General features: G+C 33.6%; 1 protein-coding gene across 1 annotated transcript in view; it reads left to right on the forward strand.

Moving 5' to 3' along the window:
* The first annotated feature begins 13,609 nt into the window (after positions 1-13,609).
* LOC106132698 (thrombospondin type-1 domain-containing protein 4) overlaps positions 13,610-15,154 on the forward strand; it is a 97,679-nt gene continuing 96,134 nt past the window's right edge. Inside the window, exon 1 of the mRNA XM_013332196.2 lies at positions 13,610-13,824. The gene's annotated coding sequence lies outside the window, so the exon portion shown is untranslated. The remainder of the gene's footprint in view (positions 13,825-15,154) is intronic.

A 15,154-nucleotide genomic window follows, 5' to 3' on the forward strand; every position in this document is an offset into this window, starting at 1 on the left:
GACTTTATGACATTGATGGACGGGTAGATATAAAGATGTCAAAGTCTGTTTGTACGCATGAGGCATAGAATTTATTGGCATGAGGCTACATGAGGTCACGTTATTTGCCGTTTTCTTCTTTTCTGTTTTATTTATTTTAAATAATAAATAAATTATTTGTTCAAACCACCACTTGCTTAACTGTGAATGTTTTTTAAATAAAAAACTTGATTTTAGTGCATAGTGCCATCTCTTAAAGATTTACTAAACTAATAAAATGTTTTGGTATTAATTTATACTATTTGACGCTAGATGGTGTTTGCGTAATAGCTTTAGCTATTCAACGCTAGATGTCACGCTACAAAATTTTTATTAAAATGTTTTTGGAAATAATTCATGCTATTCAACGCTAGACGTCGTCTTACAAAATGTATAAATTACCAAAACTTTTTTACATATAAGAGATGGCACTATGTACTAATTTCAAAGTTATTTTTCCTCTGTTTTTTTTAAATGACAAAATTTAGCACTTTCCACAAAACAATACAGGATTTTCGCAAATCCCACGGGAACCCTTAATTTTTACCGGGATGAAAAGTACCCTATATACTTCTCCAGTAACGTAAAATTTGAAGATGATTGGTTCAGTAGATAAGGCGTGAAGAGTTCACACTTCGCGTTCGCACTAACAATATTTATTGTAGTTAGAAGGACATATAGGGTAGGTAATTTTAATCTCAATAAAAACTATATTTCCCGTAAATGAAACAATCAACAGTCTTTTCAAGACTGTTGATTGACCATACATACATACATACACATAGCCATGTCTATAAAAGTTTGAATTTGAATTTGAATTATATCCCTTGCGGGGTAGATAAAGACGTGATTATTCGTATGTGCCTATACTTATATGTATGTACTGCCTTTCTCGTTTTCAGCTAGAACTTCACAACTTGTAAGTTTACAATAGGTACCTACCAGGACCATCGGTATGATTATTACAAATGTTCTTGTGAGATGACGCTATAGTTTTTTTTTAGATAAGAACGATCGCCGACAATGATCGCCTGTCGATTAACATGCACCTATTAGTCGTAAATGCCAGTTACACAGCGGGGGATTCGAAATATGAATGCAGGACACAGGTCTGGTGTGAGCATGATTTCTTGTCTTTGGATTTTTTGACTAGGCGACTGTACATAGGTACATAATGTACCTATGTATAGTCGCCTAGAGAATGGCATAGAAACCAAAATGAGTGTGCCTATGCACACTATTCTGGACCTGCGCAGAGAAACCTCACCCATATCCTGGATCATGAATAAACAATTCAGTTATCTGAATGTGTCTTAACGACGTCTTAATGAATCCTTAACCAAATGTGCACTTTAAAAATTGTAGATGTTTACGCTTTATGCATACTACGAGTATATTTATGTTTGGGCCTTGAAAACTGAATCACGTTGCATCTAAAAGTTCACTCAGCAATCAAATTAATCTAATGTAACTAAGTAAAAGATTAGACATCACAATATGTACCTACACATGCCCAGATGTATATCCCACTTTTTAGATCGGATACCTTCCCGTAACAAATTGTCTCCCGACGCTCACCTTATATAATCATCCACTAACAAAAATAAGTTAAAATATTGTTTACGTAGCGCAGGTATATGATCATTTAACATTTGCATCTTAATATTCTACTTATCTCGTGAATAGCCCTACAGGAGTACTACGGGTTACTGTGAACAATAGTATTCAAAGGAGATGACTCAAATCGGGTTAAATGTGATATATAAGATCTGTGGTTAGTTCAAAAGACATGAAAACAATTTGAGGGATTAGAAACCTTTACTGAATTGAAGATAATCTCGCTATTCTCATTTTAGTCAACAATATCGTTTTTTTCTTATAAATTTGTTAATAAATAATTCCTAACAAGTACAAATATGGCGTCGGAACTGTTTACAATCAAAATTTATTGCTTTATTATGGTAATGCACGAAAGGGGAGCAATGATAGGTGGTTTGGTTAATTCGGGTAATTGAGTGGTTGATAAATTATTCAACTATCAAGATGTTATGTTTTGACCGTGTAATTATTTAACTAACACTTTTATAGTGATTAGGTATTACAAGTAGATAAGAATAGAGTTTTGTATTTTTAGTTAAATGTATAATTTATACCAATAAAATAAGAAAGGGATTTAAATTAAATTTGGGATCGTTATTTATGGTACTTATATTTCTAAAAAATGCACAGGGAGATAAACCCACGCAAGTGTGAAAATAACTTAGGTATCGATTTTATGTCATTTATTTTATGTTATGGATTTTATGCTTTTCGCTAAAAAACATTGACACTGTTTGGGGAGGAAGAAATAAGTTCTTGCTGATATCAACAGATGTGCACTGGAATATTTTGAACATTGTATTATTTAAAAAAGTAATAATAGTAAGTGTTTATTTTATAACATATGATACCTACATTATGGGATCCCATGTATATTTTAAAAATTAAGTTCAAAATATCTATTTAAAAAAATAAACCAATAAAGAATCTAACTTAAGTACAGCTGCTGCCTTATAATCTATTAGACCCGACTTCGCCGCCAATTACAATCATAGGGCTCATTACTTGCCCTTACTACGGTACCTAATTGACAATACCTCATGGTAAATTACTTTGGTTATTAGTGTCATCAAAATGGAATTAACACTTTCTTCCAGACTCATCTGAAGAATCCAAAAACCATAAGTCCAAGAACTGTCTTGGAAAGCCTTTCAATGGGTTTAACAGGTCTAAGTAAGATGGCCAGGAAGTGTCCTGTCTGCAATTAAGGGCATTGTGTATATTGGGCCAGTCGTTGAGATACAGATTACGCCAGTATGATTGAGTTGAGATTCCAATACTTATACACAGGCTTTTCCTGAGCGCAGGGACTTTTTTTAAAATCATAGTTATTATAATATCTTGATGTATGTACGAAATAACTTATGTAAATTTAATAAACTTACTAAAATAAATAACTAAATTAAGCTTCTTCTAAAAGGGCATTATTGTTCAAGGCCAGAAATGCATGACACGACAGTAAATGTTACGAATATTCTGTTATAGGCCACGATATCCGTTTATCGAGGTAAGTTTTTTTTTTAAATCATAATGTCAACAATATGCTCCTCTGAACATGCCATGATAAAGCGACGTCCAAAGTGCAACCCACTTGGTCTTAAGAAAAAGTAAAATAAATATTATGGACTTGGCATGCAATAATAGTGACAAGTTACTATCTCAACACATTAAAGAAACAACTGAGGCATTTTCCTTGATTAATGGTAGTAAGTGAAATCAACAAAAGATAAATAAGATTTTTCTTCGCTAACAACAACTTCACTAGCCTGGAAGCAACTGTGTTGTAGACTGGAATAAATCGCTGGCTTGACCTGTCAGCCATTACTTGGCCAATGTGTGCTCTGCACATGCCCGCAGGCCGACAGACGGCTTCTTTTTAATCGAATGAGTTATGCTTCGTTTTTGTACAGTGCAGTTATCATTAACAATAGGTTATTTTAATGAAAATGTTTGTAGCTGTTGACGCTGTCATCGTGTTATTATCCTCTATTGTCGAAAACATAAATTGTGCGGAACGAATAGTGTCAGAGTTTGAATTGTAACGATGATATTTTAATTTTAAACGACGTTTTCTAGATTTGAAAAGAATTTTTCTAAATGATATTTTCTTGTAGAAGGCGACTAAATGAAAAAGGCTATTTAATTATTGCAACTTAAATTGCCATAGTGGCTTAGCAGTATTAGCGAAAATTTAACCTAATGTTGGTATTATCACTTTTAGTGAATTGAACCGTCTTTCTTCTGAAGCCAACTTCTGAGAATAGAATGCTATGAGTTATATTATTTATTTACTTATTTATGTACACAGAAAACATCGAGATTAATAATCACAACAAAACAAAATAACATAGGTTCTGCTTATTTCAAAAGAAACCTCTTCCAGCAGACCCGAGATAGGAGACATGATGGAAAGGGTGACAGGCGTGTATTCCACTCGCACAACTAATTATTATTTTAACTTTATTATACTTTAATTTTAAGTCCCTTCAAATAACTTAAAAATGAGACATATAATCACGCCTCCTGTGTAGGCAAAGCCCAAATTTTTACCTTGCTACGACATCTGCATACTTCTGGTTTTTTTCATCCATCCATCCATCTTTTCGAAAAGTGACCTTTCATCAGAACTTCCCCAATTTAATAAAGACTTTGTCCTTCCATCGTTTCCATTTCAACTTGCCTTGCATATCAACTGCTTTTATTCCTTCTATTTTCAAATCAGACTATCCAAGAACTCTTCTATAAAAGTAAAATAAAAATAACAATAATATAAAAGATATTCATTACCATTTTACATGCGGTCACTATCATAAATTCTGACTGCATACAATCGCCTGTTGCCAGAATTTCAACTTGCATAAGGATGCTTTATCTCGACGTATCAGTGGATAACGTCACAGCTTATCTAGCAATAAGGTGACTACATACTACTCTCAAGAGAGTAATTTATAAGGATTCTAATGACGCTGTACAGAAACCTACGTAAATAAGGACGTTTGCATTGTACTTAGTATTTGTATCGAGGTATTTTGCCTATTTCAGTATTTGTTTACACGTTGTGTGAGTACGATTAAATAGACGCAGGACTTGCCGATTTATTATTATTTCGTAACATAAGACAATATCAAAGATTTGAACAAATTAATTGAAATATTTTTTCAAGTAATATGGACTTTTACAATACAACAATATCTATTGTATTCATTTATTTGTAACTTTGTCATCATTTACGTATGTTAGTGAAAATTATTAAAGCAAACTAACTAAATTTTAAAATTTAGTAGGTAATTTATCGGCAATGTGCGTCGTCAATTGAAAAATTGACGCAACTGTTATTCACTTTTAAATAAAATAAATAATTATAAATTAAAACAAATAAATAAAAACAGACGGAAAAACATTCAATATGTATGTAGCATAAACAAAACATATGTAATTATGCAGAATTTATGACATGAAAGCGTGTGCAAACGTCTTAACGTAAGCCATTGTTCACAATGTCGCCTAGGTTATCGATGATAGGGGTGCAGACAGCACAATAAGGGTAACACGGCACTCGATCTTTAATCGATATTCTATTCATTCAGATTGTATCGATATCGGCATTGTGACTGTGACTCTAGTCATGACGATGTGACAACGTTGTAAGGCTGCCTCATGCCCGTTTTGTTTTTTGAATTTAAGTACATACATATATATAATCACGTCTATATCCCTTGCGGGGCAGACAGAGCCAACGGTCTTGAAAAGACTGATAGCCCACGTTCAGCTGTTTAGCTTAATGATAGAATTGAGATTCAAATAGAGACAGGTTGCCTATCCCTTAGTCGCCTTTTACGACATCCATTGAAACGGGATGGAGTGGTCCTCTTCTTATTTTTAAAGGTGCCGGAAAAACCACACTTAAGTAAGAATATTGAAATCCGATGCAATTTTTTCCAATTCAACTAGGCTATCAGAATCTAAACCTCATGATTTAAATTTTTTAAAACAACTTTAAGAGAATGCGTTGCGCGTTGCATCTGCCTAATTTAAAAAAAAAATACCTTAAACTTAACAGCTTAAATTAAACTTCACATTTTCTACCTACGTCAAAGGTTATTTTCCTGACCAGATCGAAGCGATAGCAAAATGTCTGTTGGAAGTCTGAACGCTGACACACGTCAAGCCATTCGATATCATCGATAAACTCTTTCTCAATCATCCTTATTTTAAGTGCGTTACGGTCGAAAATTACGGTGGTTAAAGTATCGATAGATTGAAAAGATCGAATTTGAATTCGCCTGAAGGTGTCGCGTCACTTTCGTTAGATTGAGGGTTATTTTAGATAACGGTAGGGCTCATTCATGATACAAATCGTGATACTTTAAACCCAAGAGCGTTTTATGTTTTCTATTCAGTTAAAATAATTTTAAGGGGAGGATATTTCTAGTTGGCATCTAGAATAGAATTTTGTAGAATACTCATGAATGGATATTAATAAGTAGTCTTTACTAATCATTAAACTTTAGCTTTAAAGCGGTTAGCTTTAGAGAGATTTACTGAGTAACTTCAAAGAACAGCCCAAACCGCTGGGTCTTTAAAGAGATTTTAGAAGTGCACTAAAAAGGTTATTTCAAAATTTTCGCGACAACGAAAATTAATGGGAATTTTTTAGGTACTAAGTATCTAAATAAGTTGTCAGTGATACACTGTCACTAAGTGCTAACAAAAGATACACGCCTCCATAGATAAATTATTCCTATCCTCGAAATAACTTAATCCGCTTATAAATCTTTTTATCTCGTTTTATCCTTATTCTATCGTTTGAATTGATAACAAAATAGAAAGAGATAAATACGTATAAATCACACCCTGCTTCAATTAGGGTGGCCAGATTATGTCAACATCTTATTTATTTATATTCAAGTAATTTTTCACTTGAATTAATTTGTTGTCAGATGCATTATACACCTATATTTTTTACTATAATTCTTTTAACAGTCAATTGACTGTTGTTCATAGTGGATGCTGCAAACTTTGAAATTACCTTTTATTTCATATTTTAATTGAAAATGTCGTTTATATTCTTTTTGGTCCTGGCGTTGATCAAAGTTACCTTTTTGGAGATGAAATGGGGTGCGCCTTATTGAGCAACCGTGACATGGGACGCGCGATGTCGTTTCTATCGTGCAAAATTCTATCGCTGTCCCGTTTCACGTCTTTATATAAAGCGAAACAGCGGTAGTTTTCGCGCGATAAAAACTGCGTCGCGCGTGTCATGCTACGGGGCTAGATAGGGTAAGTAAGGTAACACAAAGCGACTCTTCGTCTGACCTCCGCAACCTTTGCAGAAGAGCCCATATTAGACCATGGTAAAAGCTGTACGAGATGAATGTCTATATCTGTATTTTACCTTTTATAACATTCATCAGAAAGAGACGGAGTGTTCATATTCTAAAGTATCTGAAACCAATAAGGCCCAGAACATATACGATGTCACTTTAGTCGAGGCCAAACCACGAGCCTTGTGGTTGAGATAATCTAGTTTATATCGTATGATTCAGTAGTGGCAAGGTGAAAGGTGATAGCTATAATAAGTGTAGCGAACAGGACTATTTAGAGTTTCCTGTCATCACTTAGAGTAGATGATGAAATTTCAAGTACTTAGGAAATAACTGACTTTCGCCTCATCTCAAATGTTAATGATGGCAGAATATTTTAATGGAAAAATTGGATTAGCCTTGATGGGATGGTTGACACGCCAAAAAGAAGAAGAATGCTTACAATAGGTACTTTTTCTCGATGTAGCCTCTGTGTCCCTCCATCCTAAGATTTAGTCTCTATTATTTGTTTTACATTTTTTTCTTATCTACAATACACCTTTGACCATGGTTCCCACTTATTTCAGAAGAAATTTTAAAGGAATCCATACAAAAAGAAAACTTATTAAAAAACATTTATGTATCTACACATCGCGTTATTGACTATAAATTATAAGTAAGGAACTACTAGGAGTGGACATTCCTAAATTTTCACGAGACCGGAATAAATTTTATCGTTTGTTAACGTTATAACTGCGACGTGTCTGTATGAGATTCACCGTCATACGTTGCAGACTAACACGCTATTCCACTTCACCGCTGGCACTATCACAGCCAATTAAGAGAATCAGATCATCGTCACAAATAGCGTTTCTTGGCCGATTGGAGTAAATTATCAGCAGCCATTACTTACATTATCGCTGATTCGGTTAGCGCGTCTCTGCGCAATGATAGCGCGTGATAGCTACTTGGACGAACGCATAAATTGTTTAAGAAAAGAGACCGCCCACAGTCTTGCGAATATGGGGGGCTTTAAAACTTAGCTTTTCCCTTTTAGAGATTATATTCAAAACAAAGTTAACTTCCACAGCGCACCGTCAAAATAATGACTCTCTTTTTGCGGCTACGGTCGAGAACGTAACGTAAGCATCTTTTTTTATTAAGTCTTAGTCGGAGTAGCTAGAACCAATAGCCGAAAGAACAAGGATAGCTGGAAAGCCACGAATATCTGGATGACTTAATGATGAAATTCAGATTTAGTTTTTAAGCCTTACCATTGATTGCGTTTTGATCGAGAAAAGAGCTTAAGCAGCTGGTACACACTATGTATTTCTCTCTCTCTCACACTATGTATTTTTACTATAACATGGAAGCACTAATTATTATTATTTTGCGGCATCATTTTAGGGCTCTTATCGCCTAATTTAAAGATGACAGTTCTTGCCTAACTGCGCCCCTGTATAGAGATGCAATTAATTTAATAGGCCAATTCACTGATCGAGAATAGTTTGTTTACGATTCGGTTGAATCAAAGGAACTGATAAGATTGAGATAGCCATTCATAGCTTATGAATAATTTACAGGCGATTGAAACTTAGGCGCTATTGAAATAATCGGTAATTAGTTTAGCACATGTTCAATGAGGTACATTTTGTAAATATTACAAACATACATATAATCATGTATTTATCCCTTGCAGAGAAGACAGAGCCAACAGTCTTGAAAAGACTGAAAGGCCACGTTCAGCTGTTTGGCTTAATGATAGAATTGTTGAATTGTTAATATTTGTATGTATATATTATTTATACTTGCCCTTACGCACAACTGGTTAAATTTAAAGTAGACTACCTGTAGTTCTTTTGTGTCAAGGATGTTTTTTGTATTACAAATAATGAGGGCAATACTTTATAACAACTAATAAATTTTGTCACCTTCTGGTAGTTGTAAGGTGAACTTAGTGAGAGGTCGTACTGTAAGAAGTCGATTTAAGGTCATGATACCCAGCTTACCAGGTTTATCATCTTCCAGGCGTTGGTCCTGGTAGCAAACATCCCTGTCTGATAAGGAACCCGTGCATTTGAACACGATTCTAGTTTGGTAAGTAAGGTTTTACACCGTCTAACGTCCGCAACCTTTGGGGAATCTATGCCATATTGGACTGCATTATACATATATTTACCCGACGTTTTCCCTCACCCTAAGAGCAAAATTTAGAAGAGACATAGGTACATAGTGGCTTATTATTAGTATATAAAAAATATCTCAAATGACAGGCTGGCGCATTCATCGCATATTAAAAATTCTCTAAGCCATAATATTTTCTATATTCCTTTTAAATTTATTGTCTTTTACCGATATAAAGTATCCTGCGTCACGATTGTCTTCTGACTTGTAAGCACGTCTCCTAAAACAATACTGTACAGTCCACTGAGCTATTAAATAATATTGTAAATATATTACCCATTGACAATGAAATAGCTGGACCACGTTCATGACTGCCTGAAGCGGGTACAACAATGGTACCTTTACTTTGAATTATATATGACGCTTTATATACCAATATATTATATGTTTATGCTTCCATGCTATTCTGTAAGCGAAGAAAAAAAGGGTAGCGTATTTCCAACTGATTCTTCTTCCGTGCAGATTGTAAAAGTCGATGTAGGCTTCTAAGCTTGGGTTTTTTCTAAAGGCGATCGGCTACCTGTCACTATTTGAATCTCAATAGCGGAACGTCGCTTTTCAGTCTTTTCGAGATTGTTTTCTCTGTCTACCCTTTAGGGATAAAATGTAATTGGAATTCATCTTGGACCAATTTGGACTCTCTCTGAAGATTTAGACTCTTTAACTAAACAAAATAGAGCACACAGTTACTGCGTATATGACAAAAGGAGGAGTATCCAATTGTTTGCGTTTGTTAAAATACAATTGACTCACTGAAGCCAGAATTCGTTCACAATAAAGAATTGAAAAGCGTTAAAAATCGTGTTAAAGATTTGAAAAGTGAAAATGTCAAATTTAAGTTCTGTATTTTAAAAAAATTCAAAGATTACGTTTACAAAATTATTAAAAACAAACGGTCCATATAGAACTCCTCAGGTTTTGGATTATTGTAGAAGTTGAGGTAAAGTAATTATGAAGCAGAAAAAAAAACTTGGTAAGAACATTTAGGTAGATAAGTAATACGTCATTTAACGTACAGTAAATGGTTAAGATGAAATCTGGAACAACAAAATATGTAGAGATTACGGTATTCCCTATACTATTAATTTGAGTTCTAAAACTAATAAAATGAATGAAAATATGATACCCATATCACATTAGATAAGGACATACAATTTGTACAATAACGAGTAGCTTAGAGAAAGCCGCCTGCGCTGGTACGGCCACGTAATGAGAAGGGATGATGACCATATGACTAAGAAAGTTCTGAGTATGGAGGAAGGCAGAAGACCCCGCGGAAGACCTCCAATGACCTGGATGCAGACAATAAAGAATGACCTGAAGAGTACATGCGTTGACGGACAGACAACCCACAACCGTGTGGTGTGGCGCAGAAATACTAGGAGGGCTGACCCCAAATAAATTGGGACTATAGCCAGGAGAAAGAAGAAGAAGAAAAAAGAAGAAGAAGATACGTAGTAAGAGGATTCTAATTGATCGCTTAGAAGAAGAATCCGAATTATATTAATTCATTTGCTTCATTTCGGCACGGGAATAGGAAATAAAATTTAACTCTTCTCCATGGATTTTCTAGTGCAATACTGAACGCAGCGTGTCAAGGCGTCACAGTGTCGGCGCCTCTTGATGTTGTTAGTTCAGTTTTCGCGACATGACACATCATATAGACATTATTACTAGCCATATGTAAAGGTATACTTACGTCGTCGTATTTATCTATAAGAAGTAAGTTTAATATCAGGAATAAAGTCTCTTAATGTTTACAAGTTCTCTCCCCTGCTTCTTCATCCGGGGTTTTCATTTTTTTTCAGTCCACTTTGTCGGTAGAGAAATTAAGTACCTTATAATAAATTAGGTCCCTAACTTATAAGCCCCAAAATAAATAACTTTTATTTAAATAAATAAACCTATTCACAGACAATTTATAATCATGTAGATGTTTCTTCCTTGTAAATTGTGTTATTACCATTATAATTATTGTTGTTATTGTCAGGTGCCTATTTACCTTTTTACAATTATTTTGGACCCAATTTGTATGTTATCTTAATTGTTAAATAAGCAAAAAATAAAAATTTAATAAGCCACTGTTTCATTTCATTTACACTTTAAAGAAAATTAGTTGCATATTAAAAATAAATAAACAATAAATCAGTATGTCTTGTTTTTTACAATTTTCTAATAACTTAATATAATAATGTCTTTGTTGAATACCGACAGAGACCTTATTTCAGTAAAAGAGAAAACCAACACGTTCCAACCGCAAATGGATATCAATAAGAGTAAATATTAACTCCGGGTCATGGAAAGGAAAGCTAATCTTATTGTGGTGTAGGTATCAAAGCTTCTATAAGTTAATCATCTTTAGGTGTCGAGAATTTGGTAACGAATGTGATAAATGATACGGCGAGTACAATTACGACGCTGGCCGTGTGAACAGAGTGTCTTTGCTCGAGTTTCAGCCTCTTCGAGTTGACTTGGTTTTTTCTCATTTGATCTATTTTTCTCAAAGAAATTATGACCTTAAAATTCTGTCCCTTCATGCAACACACTAATTCAGAAAATAACATAGGTAAGATGTTGGAACGAGGATTTATATCTTCAAATGCTACCAGAGCAAAGCCGAGCAGGTCATTAGTACATTATAAAACAAAAAGCTTTTTTAGTAAAAAGAGCCACTAGCCCCGAAAACACTGAAAAGCCACATTTAGCTGGTTGTCTGAACTTTTATTAATTGTACTATTTATTAACATCACATGGATAGAGCTATGTGGAACCAACTTCTTTCCAAACATCGGACCCTGTCATTCACGTGTCATGTGACAATCAATTATTATGAGGAAACAGGCCAAATTGAAGGGATTATCTTACAAAATAAAGAAAATTGATTTGGAAACTATTTCTCTTCAAATGGAAAAAATATTTCCAAATTGTTTTTATAAGTAAGTACATGTTTAAACAACAAAAGAAGATTTCTGTTTTTTTTTTTCATATATATTACCATATAATATAATTAAACTTTTAATGATTTAAAATACGCCAGGAATCATTTGATATATTTTTAAATTTGGTAAGTATATGTTTGGATTCCTTTACGTAATGATTTTACAAGTTTTAAAAATTTTACAGATGGTTTTGGCCTGTCTATTTTGCATTCTAAAAATATCGGGACGAGATGTTATTTTTAAGATAAATATTTAAGATTTTCAAGGAAGCTGACTTATTGTAAAAATTATTTTAGCATGTTGAAATCCAAATCGAATTTCGCATCGGAAATGAATGGAGACATTGACGGATAGGTGGGAAATGGGAAACTTCAATCAAACCGTTTTCTAAATCTGAGCGACTCTTTATTGGCACTGGCTTAAAGGAAAATTGCCAACTATTTTCAGCCAGTATTAATTAGAGTTAAACTTACTATGAAGATATTGAATGAGTTCAATAGTTTTCGGGTCAGTGTTAATTTTATGAAGTGAGAATTCGTGAATGAATTTATGCTTGTATCTTTTCGAGGTTTAGCTTTAGAAGCACACGGTACCTGGTCGTTGTAACACTGATGACACGTTAAATTGAGTATGTTTAATACATTTTAATTAGGTAGTTCATTGTACAATTGAAATAACACAATTTTTATAATAAAAATTGTCAGAAGTACATAATGTATTTCAAAGTAATTTAACTGTAACTTAATACAATAAACCTTATTTAAATCAAATGAAATAATAATTAATATTTAATCTGGAAAAATGTGGTGCTCTTGTGGCAGGGTGCCAAGAATTAGTACTTATATAATAAACTATATATAATGAATGTGCCATGTGGTTCCCGGCACCAATACAAAAAGAATGGGACCACTCCATCTTTTTCCCATGGATGTCGTAAAAGGCGACTTAAGGATAGCCTTACATACTTGGGGTTCTTTTTTACGCGATGGGCTAGCAACCTGTCACTATTTGAATCTCAATTCTATCTTAAAGCCAAATAGCCGAACGTGGCCTATCAGTCTTTACCATAGGCTCTGTCAACCCCGCAAGGGATGTAGACGTGATTATATGTATGTATATATAATGAATAATAATAACAAAGCAGACCATTTTTAAATTTAATTTCATTAGTATTTAATACTGTGTATGAATAACACTATATTTTAGGATACAGACCATCTTATTTTTTCAAAATACTTATGTCTCTACTGAAACTGTTTATTTTTTCAGCGATGAGCAAAGCCTCTTGGACGAAACAAAAGAGTATGTTTGTTGTTTTGACTCGTTTCCATTTAGACAGTTATTATAATAATTATAGAGCTTATCATAAACATTCCTAGACATAGGTAGGTGCCACTAAAAATTTTTAAGAAACAAAAAAATAACGGATTTCAAATAGATGCGTTTTACTAAACTCTTCCACAAGTTTGGAACTCAGGTCTGTACTGAAAATATGTTGTGAACTTACAATGGAAAATGTGCTATGTTAGTTGCAGGCTCATACGATACTATAGTCGATATCGGGGCCCATCGCCGCTCGGACGTGCCTACGCGACGACACCACGCGGCCGGCACGCGGCATGTGAAACACGCGCACATTTCAAATTTGGAACCAAAAATATTGCACAGACTAAACAGACAATTTGATTTTAATAAGTTAATTGAACCTGCCAGTAACATTTTAGAATATTTTGTGAATGAGTGAATGAATTTTAGTGTAAACTGTTTCGATTGAAGTTCAGGTTGGTAGAACATCTTAATTTATTTTTGAAGTTAAGGTATTTATTTTAGCTACTTTTTACGATGATGCTTTAGAGTTTTTACTACAGTTGTTACATTAAGTAAGAAAAAAATTCTGGTATACATAACGCCTTTGTATGTTTACGTGTTTCATATATCGTTTTTATAATTTTCTACGTTTTTCCCGATCGATCCAAATTAATCAAATGGCAATCATTACCGTATAATTTATTCTTTTGATTTCATTAAGTAGATCATACACGTAATAAAATTCATTCATTAAAATTTAAATTAATGCAAACGCCCGCCTATTTATTGATGGCGATAGGTCCGTGAAGTGATCGTTATTTTTTTTATATGTATCTATTCGAATGTCTGATTGATAAATAGCTCGATTACATATGTTTTGCAATTTTAGAAAATATGTCTTCATTTCTAATAAATACAATTACTTATTAGTGTCGTATACTATTAAATCACTTTAAAAGCGGATTGTGAACAAACGTATATAGAGTATTAAAAAATGTGTAGTATGTAAGTATATTTATTTTACTTACTAACTACTACTGTATATACAAAAATTCTGGAAGTATGCAGAGATCGTGGCGTGTGGAAAATATAGTACTTATCTGCCTACCCCTTTAGAAAAGAGGCGTGAACTTATGTATATATGTTTATCTACTTGTTCATCAGGTTGTCAAAAATTGCATGTGATAAAATACTAGTTAATCACGCGTTGTGTGTTACAATTAAGGTATGCAAGCCGCGGGCAGATGTTAGTACTTACATAATAAACATACATTTTGGAAACGCTTCTAATATCGTGCAGTTCCGTAAAATAATACGGTAAAGTACGAGTACTTTTCACACTTAAACTGCTCAACTTTCGCTAGTACAATGAGTTTTATGATCCACCGGCGAAGTTTTCCAAGATAAGATATCGCTAACGCTTACGTAGTCTAGGTACTACCGAATGTCATAGACCCTATATTACTTTGATTATTTTTATGAGAACTACTCGATTTGTAAACAGTGTTAGCATCAGTCAGGAATAGAGAAAACTTTGCCAGACACACATACTTATATTAAAAACCACGCCTCTATCTTAGAGAGAAACTGCATTTATATAAAGAACATATCAACTTCTTAAATATAAATGTTGCTTATACCTGATGATATTGTTTTCAAGCAAAAAGTCTGATGAACAGACAGCATATAAAATATTTATATTGCTAAATAGTATAATTTCACATTTAATTTCACACACAATTTTGAACACTTAAATGAAATAAATTATTGTTCATTTAGTAGGTATTGTAGTACCGTGTGGTA

Source organism: Amyelois transitella, chromosome 19 (genome assembly GCF_032362555.1).
Source record: "Amyelois transitella isolate CPQ chromosome 19, ilAmyTran1.1, whole genome shotgun sequence".
In the NCBI taxonomy this organism is placed as follows: domain Eukaryota; kingdom Metazoa; phylum Arthropoda; class Insecta; order Lepidoptera; family Pyralidae; genus Amyelois; species Amyelois transitella.